We start from the raw sequence: 15635 nt of genomic DNA, 5'->3' as shown, positions 1-15635 counted from the left end.
TCAGCCCCCACAGCCCCTTCCCAACCCCCCGCCTCCCCCCCCAACCCCGAGGCAACAAATTTATCCTAATATTTTCTTGAACAAGGAAGAAATGTCTTTAGTCTGTTTCCTGAATAGAGTGAAACCCCCATCTCTGTTTGTTTCTTCGCAAACTACTGTACGGAAGCGACCTGCTTTAGTAGCTACGTCTGTACGTAAAGATTATTCACGCAGACGATCGCCCAAGGCTGGAACTGGCTTCAGCTCCCTGGTGCCACCAGGCAGCCGTACTAACCACTGATCCACTGTGCCACCCGTACGATTTGGAACGATTTGTCATCATTTGCGGTGCAAGTAGCGAAACAGTTGTCAGTTTGTCAACTGGGTCGGATTATAATGTTGTCAGCGATCTGCAGCAATGTGAACGGAGATGTCGAATCGAGCTGCTGGTGGTGATGAGGCGCGCTTGCAGCGTGACATGTTTACACGGGGAGATCAGCTCCCTCCCCATTCTCCACAGAGAGTCGGATACAAGTAGAGAGGATATTGAAAGTGGACGATAAAGAAAGGGTGCACGGACGTAATTCGCTTTTCGCAACTTTTCGGATTGATGCGGAATGCCGAGGAGCGAATCCTGTACGTGAGGGAAACGATGATTGGCATTTATGGGCAAGCTACACCAACACAAGGGGAGGCAATGAATAGGATCTTTCCGTCAAGGCCAACATTTCTCGCCCATGCCGAGATCAGCCTGGTGGTGAGCTGCTCTCTCGAACCGCTGCAGTCCAAGTGCTGTCGGTAGCCCCGCGATGCTGTTTGGGCGGGGATTCCCGATTTTGACCCGGTAACACCGGAGGAACAAGGACATATTTGCAATTCAGGACAGCGAGTGCCTCGGCGCGGGGGAGAACTTGCGAATGGTGGTGTTCCCGTGGATCTGCTGCCGTCATCCTTCGAGGCTGCGTTGGCCATGGGTTTGCAAGGTGCTGCCTGAGGAATTCTGGTGAATCTTGTAGATGCCGGGGGAATGAATGACCCTGCCGGGGGAATGAATGACCCTGCCGCCGCCGCTGTCCCCGATCACCGGGAGAAACCTCTCTGCAGTCGACCTGACGTGCGGTGGCTCCGGCCCGTGCCATCTGATTGGTCGTCAGCGCGACCTACGCGGCTACGTAACAGAACAGAAAAGCACGGGGAAAGCACAGCGACTGCTGCAGAGTGATCTTCCGGTCTGGTTGGATATCTTGGAAGGAAGGTAGACGGTAAGGGAATAAAGGAACTTTGAATATCATCAAACTGATGGAAAGGATAGTCGGCAAATATGACCTCCACCGTTGGAGTATTAATGTGCTATCGCTTCTCGGCCTTTTGGCTTGGAATATGTGTAGTTTCTGTTCTTATCAGTTTAATCGCTGATATCTCCCGAAGGTGGGAGTGTTTGTATTAAATGGATTTTTGGAGCAGGGAGATGGCTTAAGGGCTTGCTCTGTCCTCTCCATGTATCAGCCTGGTATTGCAGTGTTTCCAGGAATGGTGCACCCAACGCTTACCCAAGTTCAAAAGCAGGTGAATGCAATGTGAATCTCTTGCCTTTGCTAGTTTGCCGTGTTGATGGCAGTCAGTGATTGTTGCATCTATTGTCTTTTCAGTTGCAGGAAACTATCGTCTTTTGTTACGGGTTTTCTGTCTTATGAACCTGCTCTGCAGTTACCTGATGAAGGTGCAGCACGCTGAAAGCCAGGACAGGGGTAACCCCAACGTGCTACAGGGAACATTCTGGAACCAGGGGCCTGCCAGGAAGGTAACTTGCCAATTTGAATGAATGGATTTGCCCTTGTCTGCCGTTTTGGGCTTCTGCGGTCGTTCTTGGAACGTATCCCACCGATGGTACGGCGGTGGCGGGGGGTGGGGTGACTGCTGTAATTTCAAAGAACCCCGTTGGGCTGAAACCTGGTGTTGTGGGATTTTTAACACAGTCAAATCAGGTTGTGGGATCCCATGACTCAGCCAATGTCAAATGGCTATCAGATCAGCCCCCACAGCCCCTTCCCAACCCCCCCACCCCGAGGCAACAAATTTATCCTAATATTTTCTTGAACAAGGAAGAAATGTCTTTAGTCTGTTTCCTGAATAGAGTGAAACCCCCATCTCTGTTTGTTTCTTCGCAAACTACTGTACGGAAGCGACCTGCTTTAGTAGCTACGTCTGTACGTAAAGATTATTCACGCAGACGATCGCCCAAGGCTGGAACTGGCTTCAGCTCCCTGGTGCCACCAGGCAGCCGTACTAACCACTGATCCACTGTGCCACCCGTACGATTTGGAACGATTTGTCATCATTTGCGGTGCAAGTAGCGAAACAGTTGTCAGTTTGTCAACTGGGTCGGATTATAATGTTGTCAGCGATCTGCAGCAATGTGAACGGAGATGTCGAATCGAGCTGCTGGTGGTGATGAGGCGCGCTTGCAGCGTGACATGTTTACACGGGGAGATCAGCTCCCTCCCCATTCTCCACAGAGAGTCGGATACAAGTAGAGAGGATATTGAAAGTGGACGATAAAGAAAGGGTGCACGGACGTAATTCGCTTTTCGCAACTTTTCGGATTGATGCGGAATGCCGAGGAGCGAATCCTGTACGTGAGGGAAACGATGATTGGCATTTATGGGCAAGCTACACCAACACAAGGGGAGGCAATGAATAGGATCTTTCCGTCAAGGCCAACATTTCTCGCCCATGCCGAGATCAGCCTGGTGGTGAGCTGCTCTCTCGAACCGCTGCAGTCCAAGTGCTGTCGGTAGCCCCGCGATGCTGTTTGGGCGGGGATTCCCGATTTTGACCCGGTAACACCGGAGGAACAAGGACATATTTGCAATTCAGGACAGCGAGTGCCTCGGCGGGGGGGAGAACTTGCGAATGGTGGTGTTCCCGTGGATCTGCTGCCGTCATCCTTCGAGGCTGCGTTGGCCATGGGTTTGCAAGGTGCTGCCTGAGGAATTCTGGTGAATCTTGTAGATGCCGGGGGAATGAATGACCCTGCCGCCGCCGCTGTCCCCGATCACCGGGAGAAACCTCTCTGCAGTCGACCTGACGTGCGGTGGCTCCGGCCCGTGCCATCTGATTGGTCGTCAGCGCGACCTACGCGGCTACGTAACAGATGGACAGAAAAGCACGGGGAAAGCACAGCGACTGCTGCAGAGTGATCTTCCGGTCTGGTTGGATATCTTGGAAGGAAGGTAGACGGTAAGGGAATAAAGGAACTTTGAATATCATCAAACTGATGGAAAGGATAGTCGGCAAATATGACCTCCACCGTTGGAGTATTAATGTGCTATCGCTTCTCGGCCTTTTGGCTTGGAATATGTGTAGTTTCTGTTCTTATCAGTTTAATCGCTGATATCTCCCGAAGGTGGGAGTGTTTGTATTAAATGGATTTTTGGAGCAGGGAGATGGCTTAAGGGCTTGCTCTGTCCTCTCCATGTATCAGCCTGGTATTGCAGTGTTTCCAGGAATGGTGCACCCAACGCTTACCCAAGTTCAAAAGCAGGTGAATGCAATGTGAATCTCTTGCCTTTGCTAGTTTGCCGTGTTGATGGCAGTCAGTGATTGTTGCATCTATTGTCTTTTCAGTTGCAGGAAACTATCGTCTTTTGTTACGGGTTTTCTGTCTTATGAACCTGCTCTGCAGTTACCTGATGAAGGTGCAGCACGCTGAAAGCCAGGACAGGGGTAACCCCAACGTGCTACAGGGAACATTCTGGAACCAGGGGCCTGCCAGGAAGGTAACTTGCCAATTTGAATGAATGGATTTGCCCTTGTCTGCCGTTTTGGGCTTCTGCGGTCGTTCTTGGAACGTATCCCACCGATGGTACGGCGGTGGCGGGGGGTGGGGTGACTGCTGTAATTTCAAAGAACCCCGTTGGGCTGAAACCTGGTGTTGTGGGATTTTTAACACAGTCAAATCAGGTTGTGGGATCCCATGACTCAGCCAATGTCAAATGGCTATCAGATCAGCCCCCACAGCCCCTTCCCAACCCCCCACCCCGAGGCAACAAATTTATCCTAATATTTTCTTGAACAAGGAAGAAATGTCTTTAGTCTGTTTCCTGAATAGAGTGAAACCCCCATCTCTGTTTGTTTCTTCGCAAACTACTGTACGGAAGCGACCTGCTTTAGTAGCTACGTCTGTACGTAAAGATTATTCACGCAGACGATCGCCCAAGGCTGGAACTGGCTTCAGCTCCCTGGTGCCACCAGGCAGCCGTACTAACCACTGATCCACTGTGCCACCCGTACGATTTGGAACGATTTGTCATCATTTGCGGTGCAAGTAGCGAAACAGTTGTCAGTTTGTCAACTGGGTCGGATTATAATGTTGTCAGCGATCTGCAGCAATGTGAACGGAGATGTCGAATCGAGCTGCTGGTGGTGATGAGGCGCGCTTGCAGCGTGACATGTTTACACGGGGAGATCAGCTCCCTCCCCATTCTCCACAGAGAGTCGGATACAAGTAGAGAGGATATTGAAAGTGGACGATAAAGAAAGGGTGCACGGACGTAATTCGCTTTTCGCAACTTTTCGGATTGATGCGGAATGCCGAGGAGCGAATCCTGTACGTGAGGGAAACGATGATTGGCATTTATGGGCAAGCTACACCAACACAAGGGGAGGCAATGAATAGGATCTTTCCGTCAAGGCCAACATTTCTCGCCCATGCCGAGATCAGCCTGGTGGTGAGCTGCTCTCTCGAACCGCTGCAGTCCAAGTGCTGTCGGTAGCCCCGCGATGCTGTTTGGGCGGGGATTCCCGATTTTGACCCGGTAACACCGGAGGAACAAGGACATATTTGCAATTCAGGACAGCGAGTGCCTCGGCGGGGGGAGAACTTGCGAATGGTGGTGTTCCCGTGGATCTGCTGCCGTCATCCTTCGAGGCTGCGTTGGCCATGGGTTTGCAAGGTGCTGCCTGAGGAATTCTGGTGAATCTTGTAGATGCCGGGGGAATGAATGACCCTGCCGCCGCCGCTGTCCCCGATCACCGGGAGAAACCTCTCTGCAGTCGACCTGACGTGCGGTGGCTCCGGCCCGTGCCATCTGATTGGTCGTCAGCGCGACCTACGCGGCTACGTAACAGATGGACAGAAAAGCACGGGGAAAGCACAGCGACTGCTGCAGAGTGATCTTCCGGTCTGGTTGGATATCTTGGAAGGAAGGTAGACGGTAAGGGAATAAAGGAACTTTGAATATCATCAAACTGATGGAAAGGATAGTCGGCAAATATGACCTCCACCGTTGGAGTATTAATGTGCTATCGCTTCTCGGCCTTTTGGCTTGGAATATGTGTAGTTTCTGTTCTTATCAGTTTAATCGCTGATATCTCCCGAAGGTGGGAGTGTTTGTATTAAATGGATTTTTGGAGCAGGGAGATGGCTTAAGGGCTTGCTCTGTCCTCTCCATGTATCAGCCTGGTATTGCAGTGTTTCCAGGAATGGTGCACCCAACGCTTACCCAAGTTCAAAAGCAGGTGAATGCAATGTGAATCTCTTGCCTTTGCTAGTTTGCCGTGTTGATGGCAGTCAGTGATTGTTGCATCTATTGTCTTTTCAGTTGCAGGAAACTATCGTCTTTTGTTACGGGTTTTCTGTCTTATGAACCTGCTCTGCAGTTACCTGATGAAGGTGCAGCACGCTGAAAGCCAGGACAGGGGTAACCCCAACGTGCTACAGGGAACATTCTGGAACCAGGGGCCTGCCAGGAAGGTAACTTGCCAATTTGAATGAATGGATTTGCCCTTGTCTGCCGTTTTGGGCTTCTGCGGTCGTTCTTGGAACGTATCCCACCGATGGTACGGCGGTGGCGGGGGGTGGGGTGACTGCTGTAATTTCAAAGAACCCCGTTGGGCTGAAACCTGGTGTTGTGGGATTTTTAACACAGTCAAATCAGGTTGTGGGATCCCATGACTCAGCCAATGTCAAATGGCTATCAGATCAGCCCCCACAGCCCCTTCCCAACCCCCCCGCCTCCCCCCCACCCCGAGGCAACAAATTTATCCTAATATTTTCTTGAACAAGGAAGAAATGTCTTTAGTCTGTTTCCTGAATAGAGTGAAACCCCCATCTCTGTTTGTTTCTTCGCAAACTACTGTACGGAAGCGACCTGCTTTAGTAGCTACGTCTGTACGTAAAGATTATTCACGCAGACGATCGCCCAAGGCTGGAACTGGCTTCAGCTCCCTGGTGCCACCAGGCAGCCGTACTAACCACTGATCCACTGTGCCACCCGTACGATTTGGAACGATTTGTCATCATTTGCGGTGCAAGTAGCGAAACAGTTGTCAGTTTGTCAACTGGGTCGGATTATAATGTTGTCAGCGATCTGCAGCAATGTGAACGGAGATGTCGAATCGAGCTGCTGGTGGTGATGAGGCGCGCTTGCAGCGTGACATGTTTACACGGGGAGATCAGCTCCCTCCCCATTCTCCACAGAGAGTCGGATACAAGTAGAGAGGATATTGAAAGTGGACGATAAAGAAAGGGTGCACGGACGTAATTCGCTTTTCGCAACTTTTCGGATTGATGCGGAATGCCGAGGAGCGAATCCTGTACGTGAGGGAAACGATGATTGGCATTTATGGGCAAGCTACACCAACACAAGGGGAGGCAATGAATAGGATCTTTCCGTCAAGGCCAACATTTCTCGCCCATGCCGAGATCAGCCTGGTGGTGAGCTGCTCTCTCGAACCGCTGCAGTCCAAGTGCTGTCGGTAGCCCCGCGATGCTGTTTGGGCGGGGATTCCCGATTTTGACCCGGTAACACCGGAGGAACAAGGACATATTTGCAATTCAGGACAGCGAGTGCCTCGGCGGGGGGGAGAACTTGCGAATGGTGGTGTTCCCGTGGATCTGCTGCCGTCATCCTTCGAGGCTGCGTTGGCCATGGGTTTGCAAGGTGCTGCCTGAGGAATTCTGGTGAATCTTGTAGATGCCGGGGGAATGAATGACCCTGCCGCCGCCGCTGTCCCCGATCACCGGGAGAAACCTCTCTGCAGTCGACCTGACGTGCGGTGGCTCCGGCCCGTGCCATCTGATTGGTCGTCAGCGCGACCTACGCGGCTACGTAACAGATGGACAGAAAAGCACGGGGAAAGCACAGCGACTGCTGCAGAGTGATCTTCCGGTCTGGTTGGATATCTTGGAAGGAAGGTAGACGGTAAGGGAATAAAGGAACTTTGAATATCATCAAACTGATGGAAAGGATAGTCGGCAAATATGACCTCCACCGTTGGAGTATTAATGTGCTATCGCTTCTCGGCCTTTTGGCTTGGAATATGTGTAGTTTCTGTTCTTATCAGTTTAATCGCTGATATCTCCCGAAGGTGGGAGTGTTTGTATTAAATGGATTTTTGGAGCAGGGAGATGGCTTAAGGGCTTGCTCTGTCCTCTCCATGTATCAGCCTGGTATTGCAGTGTTTCCAGGAATGGTGCACCCAACGCTTACCCAAGTTCAAAAGCAGGTGAATGCAATGTGAATCTCTTGCCTTTGCTAGTTTGCCGTGTTGATGGCAGTCAGTGATTGTTGCATCTATTGTCTTTTCAGTTGCAGGAAACTATCGTCTTTTGTTACGGGTTTTCTGTCTTATGAACCTGCTCTGCAGTTACCTGATGAAGGTGCAGCACGCTGAAAGCCAGGACAGGGGTAACCCCAACGTGCTACAGGGAACATTCTGGAACCAGGGGCCTGCCAGGAAGGTAACTTGCCAATTTGAATGAATGGATTTGCCCTTGTCTGCCGTTTTGGGCTTCTGCGGTCGTTCTTGGAACGTATCCCACCGATGGTACGGCGGTGGCGGGGGGTGGGGTGACTGCTGTAATTTCAAAGAACCCCGTTGGGCTGAAACCTGGTGTTGTGGGATTTTTAACACAGTCAAATCAGGTTGTGGGATCCCATGACTCAGCCAATGTCAAATGGCTATCAGATCAGCCCCACAGCCCCTTCCCAACCCCCCGCCTCCCCCCCCACCCCGAGGCAACAAATTTATCCTAATATTTTCTTGAACAAGGAAGAAATGTCTTTAGTCTGTTTCCTGAATAGAGTGAAACCCCCATCTCTGTTTGTTTCTTCGCAAACTACTGTACGGAAGCGACCTGCTTTAGTAGCTACGTCTGTACGTAAAGATTATTCACGCAGACGATCGCCCAAGGCTGGAACTGGCTTCAGCTCCCTGGTGCCACCAGGCAGCCGTACTAACCACTGATCCACTGTGCCACCCGTACGATTTGGAACGATTTGTCATCATTTGCGGTGCAAGTAGCGAAACAGTTGTCAGTTTGTCAACTGGGTCGGATTATAATGTTGTCAGCGATCTGCAGCAATGTGAACGGAGATGTCGAATCGAGCTGCTGGTGGTGATGAGGCGCGCTTGCAGCGTGACATGTTTACACGGGGAGATCAGCTCCCTCCCCATTCTCCACAGAGAGTCGGATACAAGTAGAGAGGATATTGAAAGTGGACGATAAAGAAAGGGTGCACGGACGTAATTCGCTTTTCGCAACTTTTCGGATTGATGCGGAATGCCGAGGAGCGAATCCTGTACGTGAGGGAAACGATGATTGGCATTTATGGGCAAGCTACACCAACACAAGGGGAGGCAATGAATAGGATCTTTCCGTCAAGGCCAACATTTCTCGCCCATGCCGAGATCAGCCTGGTGGTGAGCTGCTCTCTCGAACCGCTGCAGTCCAAGTGCTGTCGGTAGCCCCGCGATGCTGTTTGGGCGGGGATTCCCGATTTTGACCCGGTAACACCGGAGGAACAAGGACATATTTGCAATTCAGGACAGCGAGTGCCTCGGCGGGGGGGAGAACTTGCGAATGGTGGTGTTCCAGTGGATCTGCTGCCGTCATCCTTCGAGGCTGCGTTGGCCATGGGTTTGCAAGGTGCTGCCTGAGGAATTCTGGTGAATCTTGTAGATGCCGGGGGAATGAATGACCCTGCCGCCGCCGCTGTCCACGATCACCGGGAGAAACCTCTCTGCAGTCGACCTGACGTGCGGTGGCTCCGGCCCGTGCCATCTGATTGGTCGTCAGCGCGACCTACGCGGCTACGTAACAGATGGACAGAAAAGCACGGGGAAAGCACAGCGACTGCTGCAGAGTGATCTTCCGGTCTGGTTGGATATCTTGGAAGGAAGGTAGACGGTAAGGGAATAAAGGAACTTTGAATATCATCAAACTGATGGAAAGGATAGTCGGCAAATATGACCTCCACCGTTGGAGTATTAATGTGCTATCGCTTCTCGGCCTTTTGGCTTGGAATATGTGTAGTTTCTGTTCTTATCAGTTTAATCGCTGATATCTCCCGAAGGTGGGAGTGTTTGTATTAAATGGATTTTTGGAGCAGGGAGATGGCTTAAGGGCTTGCTCTGTCCTCTCCATGTATCAGCCTGGTATTGCAGTGTTTCCAGGAATGGTGCACCCAACGCTTACCCAAGTTCAAAAGCAGGTGAATGCAATGTGAATCTCTTGCCTTTGCTAGTTTGCCGTGTTGATGGCAGTCAGTGATTGTTGCATCTATTGTCTTTTCAGTTGCAGGAAACTATCGTCTTTTGTTACGGGTTTTCTGTCTTATGAACCTGCTCTGCAGTTACCTGATGAAGGTGCAGCACGCTGAAAGCCAGGACAGGGGTAACCCCAACGTGCTACAGGGAACATTCTGGAACCAGGGGCCTGCCAGGAAGGTAACTTGCCAATTTGAATGAATGGATTTGCCCTTGTCTGCCGTTTTGGGCTTCTGCGGTCGTTCTTGGAACGTATCCCACCGATGGTACGGCGGTGGCGGGGGGTGGGGTGACTGCTGTAATTTCAAAGAACCCCGTTGGGCTGAAACCTGGTGTTGTGGGATTTTTAACACAGTCAAATCAGGTTGTGGGATCCCATGACTCAGCCAATGTCAAATGGCTATCAGATCAGCCCCCACAGCCCCTTCCCAACCCCCCGCCTCCCCCCCCACCCCGAGGCAACAAATTTATCCTAATATTTTCTTGAACAAGGAAGAAATGTCTTTAGTCTGTTTCCTGAATAGAGTGAAACCCCCATCTCTGTTTGTTTCTTCGCAAACTACTGTACGGAAGCGACCTGCTTTAGTAGCTACGTCTGTACGTAAAGATTATTCACGCAGACGATCGCCCAAGGCTGGAACTGGCTTCAGCTCCCTGGTGCCACCAGGCAGCCGTACTAACCACTGATCCACTGTGCCACCCGTACGATTTGGAACGATTTGTCATCATTTGCGGTGCAAGTAGCGAAACAGTTGTCAGTTTGTCAACTGGGTCGGATTATAATGTTGTCAGCGATCTGCAGCAATGTGAACGGAGATGTCGAATCGAGCTGCTGGTGGTGATGAGGCGCGCTTGCAGCGTGACATGTTTACACGGGGAGATCAGCTCCCTCCCCATTCTCCACAGAGAGTCGGATACAAGTAGAGAGGATATTGAAAGTGGACGATAAAGAAAGGGTGCACGGACGTAATTCGCTTTTCGCAACTTTTCGGATTGATGCGGAATGCCGAGGAGCGAATCCTGTACGTGAGGGAAACGATGATTGGCATTTATGGGCAAGCTACACCAACACAAGGGGAGGCAATGAATAGGATCTTTCCGTCAAGGCCAACATTTCTCGCCCAGGCCGAGATCAGCCTGGTGGTGAGCTGCTCTCTCGAACCGCTGCAGTCCAAGTGCTGTCGGTAGCCCCGCGATGCTGTTTGGGCGGGGATTCCCGATTTTGACCCCGGTAACACCGGAGGAACAAGGACATATTTGCAATTCAGGACAGCGAGTGCCTCGGCGGGGGGGAGAACTTGCGAATGGTGGTGTTCCCGTGGATCTGCTGCCGTCATCCTTCGAGGCTGCGTTGGCCATGGGTTTGCAAGGTGCTGCCTGAGGAATTCTGGTGAATCTTGTAGATGCCGGGGGAATGAATGACCCTGCCGCCGCCGCTGTCCCCGATCACCGGGAGAAACCTCTCTGCAGTCGACCTGACGTGCGGTGGCTCCGGCCCGTGCCATCTGATTGGTCGTCAGCGCGACCTACGCGGCTACGTAACAGATGGACAGAAAAGCACGGGGAAAGCACAGCGACTGCTGCAGAGTGATCTTCCGGTCTGGTTGGATATCTTGGAAGGAAGGTAGACGGTAAGGGAATAAAGGAACTTTGAATATCATCAAACTGATGGAAAGGATAGTCGGCAAATATGACCTCCACCGTTGGAGTATTAATGTGCTATCGCTTCTCGGCCTTTTGGCTTGGAATATGTGTAGTTTCTGTTCTTATCAGTTTAATCGCTGATATCTCCCGAAGGTGGGAGTGTTTGTATTAAATGGATTTTTGGAGCAGGGAGATGGCTTAAGGGCTTGCTCTGTCCTCTCCATGTATCAGCCTGGTATTGCAGTGTTTCCAGGAATGGTGCACCCAACGCTTACCCAAGTTCAAAAGCAGGTGAATGCAATGTGAATCTCTTGCCTTTGCTAGTTTGCCGTGTTGATGGCAGTCAGTGATTGTTGCATCTATTGTCTTTTCAGTTGCAGGAAACTATCGTCTTTTGTTACGGGTTTTCTGTCTTATGAACCTGCTCTGCAGTTACCTGATGAAGGTGCAGCACGCTGAAAGCCAGGACAGGGGTAACCCCAACGTGCTACAGGGAACATTCTGGAACCAGGGGCCTGCCAGGAAGGTAACTTGCCAATTTGAATGAATGGATTTGCCCTTGTCTGCCGTTTTGGGCTTCTGCGGTCGTTCTTGGAACGTATCCCACCGATGGTACGGCGGTGGCGGGGGGTGGGGTGACTGCTGTAATTTCAAAGAACCCCGTTGGGCTGAAACCTGGTGTTGTGGGATTTTTAACACAGTCAAATCAGGTTGTGGGATCCCATGACTCAGCCAATGTCAAATGGCTATCAGATCAGCCCCCACAGCCCCTTCCCAACCCCCGCCCTCCCCCCACCCCGAGGCAACAAATTTATCCTAATATTTTCTTGAACAAGAAAGAAATGTCTTTAGTCTGTTTCCTGAATAGAGTGAAACCCCATCTCTGTTTGTTTCTTCGCAAACTACTGTACGGAAGCGACCTGCTTTAGTAGCTACGTCTGTACGTAAAGATTATTCACGCAGACGATCGCCCAAGGCTGGAACTGGCTTCAGCTCCCTGGTGCCACCAGGCAGCCGTACTAACCACTGATCCACTGTGCCACCCGTACGATTTGGAACGATTTGTCATCATTTGCGGTGCAAGTAGCGAAACAGTTGTCAGTTTGTCAACTGGGTCGGATTATAATGTTGTCAGCGATCTGCAGCAATGTGAACGGAGATGTCGAATCGAGCTGCTGGTGGTGATGAGGCGCGCTTGCAGCGTGACATGTTTACACGGGGAGATCAGCTCCCTCCCCATTCTCCACAGAGAGTCGGATACAAGTAGAGAGGATATTGAAAGTGGACGATAAAGAAAGGGTGCACGGACGTAATTCGCTTTTCGCAACTTTTCGGATTGATGCGGAATGCCGAGGAGCGAATCCTGTACGTGAGGGAAACGATGATTGGCATTTATGGGCAAGCTACACCAACACAAGGGGAGGCAATGAATAGGATCTTTCCGTCAAGGCCAACATTTCTCGCCCATGCCGAGATCAGCCTGGTGGTGAGCTGCTCTCTCGAACCGCTGCAGTCCAAGTGCTGTCGGTAGCCCCGCGATGCTGTTTGGGCGGGGATTCCCGATTTTGACCCGGTAACACCGGAGGAACAAGGACATATTTGCAATTCAGGACAGCGAGTGCCTCGGCGGGGGGAGAACTTGCGAATGGTGGTGTTCCCGTGGATCTGCTGCCGTCATCCTTCGAGGCTGCGTTGGCCATGGGTTTGCAAGGTGCTGCCTGAGGAATTCTGGTGAATCTTGTAGATGCCGGGGAATGAATGACCTGAATGAATGACCTGCCGCCGCCGCTGTCCCCGATCACCGGGAGAAACCTCTCTGCAGTCGACCTGACGTGCGGTGGCTCCGGCCCGTGCCATCTGATTGGTCGTCAGCGCGACCTACGCGGCTACGTAACAGATGGACAGAAAAGCACGGGGAAAGCACAGCGACTGCTGCAGAGTGATCTTCCGGTCTGGTTGGATATCTTGGAAGGAAGGTAGACGGTAAGGGAATAAAGGAACTTTGAATATCATCAAACTGATGGAAAGGATAGTCGGCAAATATGACCTCCACCGTTGGAGTATTAATGTGCTATCGCTTCTCGGCCTTTTGGCTTGGAATATGTGTAGTTTCTGTTCTTATCAGTTTAATCGCTGATATCTCCCGAAGGTGGGAGTGTTTGTATTAAATGGATTTTTGGAGCAGGGAGATGGCTTAAGGGCTTGCTCTGTCCTCTCCATGTATCAGCCTGGTATTGCAGTGTTTCCAGGAATGGTGCACCCAACGCTTACCCAAGTTCAAAAGCAGGTGAATGCAATGTGAATCTCTTGCCTTTGCTAGTTTGCCGTGTTGATGGCAGTCAGTGATTGTTGCATCTATTGTCTTTTCAGTTGCAGGAAACTATCGTCTTTTGTTACGGGTTTTCTGTCTTATGAACCTGCTCTGCAGTTACCTGATGAAGGTGCAGCACGCTGAAAGCCAGGACAGGGGTAACCCCAACGTGCTACAGGGAACATTCTGGAACCAGGGGCCTGCCAGGAAGGTAACTTGCCAATTTGAATGAATGGATTTGCCCTTGTCTGCCGTTTTGGGCTTCTGCGGTCGTTCTTGGAACGTATCCCACCGATGGTACGGCGGTGGCGGGGGGTGGGGTGACTGCTGTAATTTCAAAGAACCCGTTGGGCTGAAACCTGGTGTTGTGGGATTTTTAACACAGTCAAATCAGGTTGTGGGATCCCATGACTCAGCCAATGTCAAATGGCTATCAGATCAGCCCCACAGCCCCTTCCAAACCCCGCCTCCCCCCCCAAGGCAACAAATTTATCCTAATATTTTCTTGAACAAGGAAGAAATGTCTTTAGTCTGTTTCCTGAATAGAGTGAAACCCCCATCTCTGTTTGTTTCTTCGCAAACTACTGTACGGAAGCGACCTGCTTTAGTAGCTACGTCTGTACGTAAAGATTATTCACGCAGACGATCGCCCAAGGCTGGAACTGGCTTCAGCTCCCTGGTGCCACCAGGCAGCCGTACTAAACACTGATCCACTGTGCCACCCGTACGATTTGGAACGATTTGTCATCATTTGCGGTGCAAGTAGCGAAACAGTTGTCAGTTTGTCAACTGGGTCGGATTATAATGTTGTCAGCGATCTGCAGCAATGTGAACGGAGATGTCGAATCGAGCTGCTGGTGGTGATGAGGCGCGCTTGCAGCGTGACATGTTTACACGGGGAGATCAGCTCCCTCCCCATTCTCCACAGAGAGTCGGATACAAGTAGAGAGGATATTGAAAGTGGACGATAAAGAAAGGGTGCACGGACGTAATTCGCTTTTCGCAACTTTTCGGATTGATGCGGAATGCCGAGGAGCGAATCCTGTACGTGAGGGAAACGATGATTGGCATTTATGGGCAAGCTACACCAACACAAGGGGAGGCAATGAATAGGATCTTTCCGTCAAGGCCAACATTTCTCGCCCATGCCGAGATCAGCCTGGTGGTGAGCTGCTCTCTCGAACCGCTGCAGTCCAAGTGCTGTCGGTAGCCCCGCGATGCTGTTTGGGCGGGGATTCCCGATTTTGACCGGTAACACCGGAGGAACAAGGACATATTTGCAATTCAGGACAGCGAGTGCCTCGGCGGGGGGGAGAACTTGCGAATGGTGGTGTTCCCGTGGATCTGCTGCCGTCATCCTTCGAGGCTGCGTTGGCCATGGGTTTGCAAGGTGCTGCCTGAGGAATTCTGGTGAATCTTGTAGATGCCGGGGGAATGAATGACCCTGCCGCCGCCGCTGTCCCCGATCACCGGAGAGAACCTCTCTGCAGTCGACCTGACGTGCGGTGGCTCCGGCCCGTGCCATCTGATTGGTCGTCAGCGCGACCTACGCGGCTACGTAACAGATGGACAGAAAAGCACGGGAAAGCACAGCGACTGCTGCAGAGTGATCTTCCGGTCTGGTTGGATATCTTGGAAGGAAGGTAGACGGTAAGGGAATAAAGGAACTTTGAATATCATCAAACTGATGGAAAGGATAGTCGGCAAATATGACCTCCACCGTTGGAGTATTAATGTGCTATCGCTTCTCGGCCTTTTGGCTTGGAATATGTGTAGTTTCTGTTCTTATCAGTTTAATCGCTGATATCTCCCGAAGGTGGGAGTGTTTGTATTAAATGGATTTTTGGAGCAGGGAGATGGCTTAAGGGCTTGCTCTGTCCTCTCCATGTATCAGCCTGGTATTGCAGTGTTTCCAGGAATGGTGCACCCAACGCTTACCCAAGTTCAAAAGCAGGTGAATGCAATGTGAATCTCTTGCCTTTGCTAGTTTGCCGTGTTGATGGCAGTCAGTGATTGTTGCATCTATTGTCTTTTCAGTTGCAGGAAACTATCGTCTTTTGTTACGGGTTTTCTGTCTTATGAACCTGCTCTGCAGTTACCTGATGAAGGTGCAGCACGCTGAAAGCCAGGACAGGGGTAACCCCAACGT

At 51.2% G+C, this 15635-nt stretch overlaps 8 non-coding genes across 8 annotated transcripts; all 8 read left to right on the top strand.

The window, feature by feature from the left end:
* The first annotated feature begins 1331 nt into the window (after window positions 1-1331).
* Window positions 1332-1523, top strand: LOC132814865 (U2 spliceosomal RNA). The gene has a single exon (XR_009644551.1). It is a non-coding gene; the product is annotated as a U2 spliceosomal RNA (small nuclear RNA).
* Window positions 1524-3309: 1786 nt separating this feature from the next.
* LOC132814864 (U2 spliceosomal RNA) lies at window positions 3310-3501 on the top strand. The gene has a single exon (XR_009644550.1). It is a non-coding gene; the product is annotated as a U2 spliceosomal RNA (small nuclear RNA).
* Window positions 3502-5285: 1784 nt separating this feature from the next.
* Window positions 5286-5477, top strand: LOC132814863 (U2 spliceosomal RNA). The gene has a single exon (XR_009644549.1). It is a non-coding gene; the product is annotated as a U2 spliceosomal RNA (small nuclear RNA).
* Window positions 5478-7274: 1797 nt separating this feature from the next.
* On the top strand, window positions 7275-7466 carry LOC132814862 (U2 spliceosomal RNA). The gene has a single exon (XR_009644548.1). It is a non-coding gene; the product is annotated as a U2 spliceosomal RNA (small nuclear RNA).
* Window positions 7467-9262: 1796 nt separating this feature from the next.
* LOC132814861 (U2 spliceosomal RNA) lies at window positions 9263-9454 on the top strand. Its single transcript, XR_009644547.1, has one exon. It is a non-coding gene; the product is annotated as a U2 spliceosomal RNA (small nuclear RNA).
* Window positions 9455-11252: 1798 nt separating this feature from the next.
* LOC132814850 (U2 spliceosomal RNA) lies at window positions 11253-11444 on the top strand. Its single transcript, XR_009644536.1, has one exon. It is a non-coding gene; the product is annotated as a U2 spliceosomal RNA (small nuclear RNA).
* Window positions 11445-13248: 1804 nt separating this feature from the next.
* LOC132814838 (U2 spliceosomal RNA) lies at window positions 13249-13440 on the top strand. The gene has a single exon (XR_009644525.1). It is a non-coding gene; the product is annotated as a U2 spliceosomal RNA (small nuclear RNA).
* Window positions 13441-15226: 1786 nt separating this feature from the next.
* On the top strand, window positions 15227-15418 carry LOC132814906 (U2 spliceosomal RNA). The gene has a single exon (XR_009644589.1). It is a non-coding gene; the product is annotated as a U2 spliceosomal RNA (small nuclear RNA).
* The last annotated feature ends 217 nt before the right edge of the window (window positions 15419-15635 follow it).

This window comes from Hemiscyllium ocellatum, unplaced genomic scaffold (assembly GCF_020745735.1).
Source record: "Hemiscyllium ocellatum isolate sHemOce1 unplaced genomic scaffold, sHemOce1.pat.X.cur. scaffold_958_pat_ctg1, whole genome shotgun sequence".
Taxonomy (NCBI): domain Eukaryota; kingdom Metazoa; phylum Chordata; class Chondrichthyes; order Orectolobiformes; family Hemiscylliidae; genus Hemiscyllium; species Hemiscyllium ocellatum.
The sequence above is the reverse complement of the archived record's forward strand: the minus strand, read 5'-3'. Positions and strand labels throughout refer to the sequence as shown.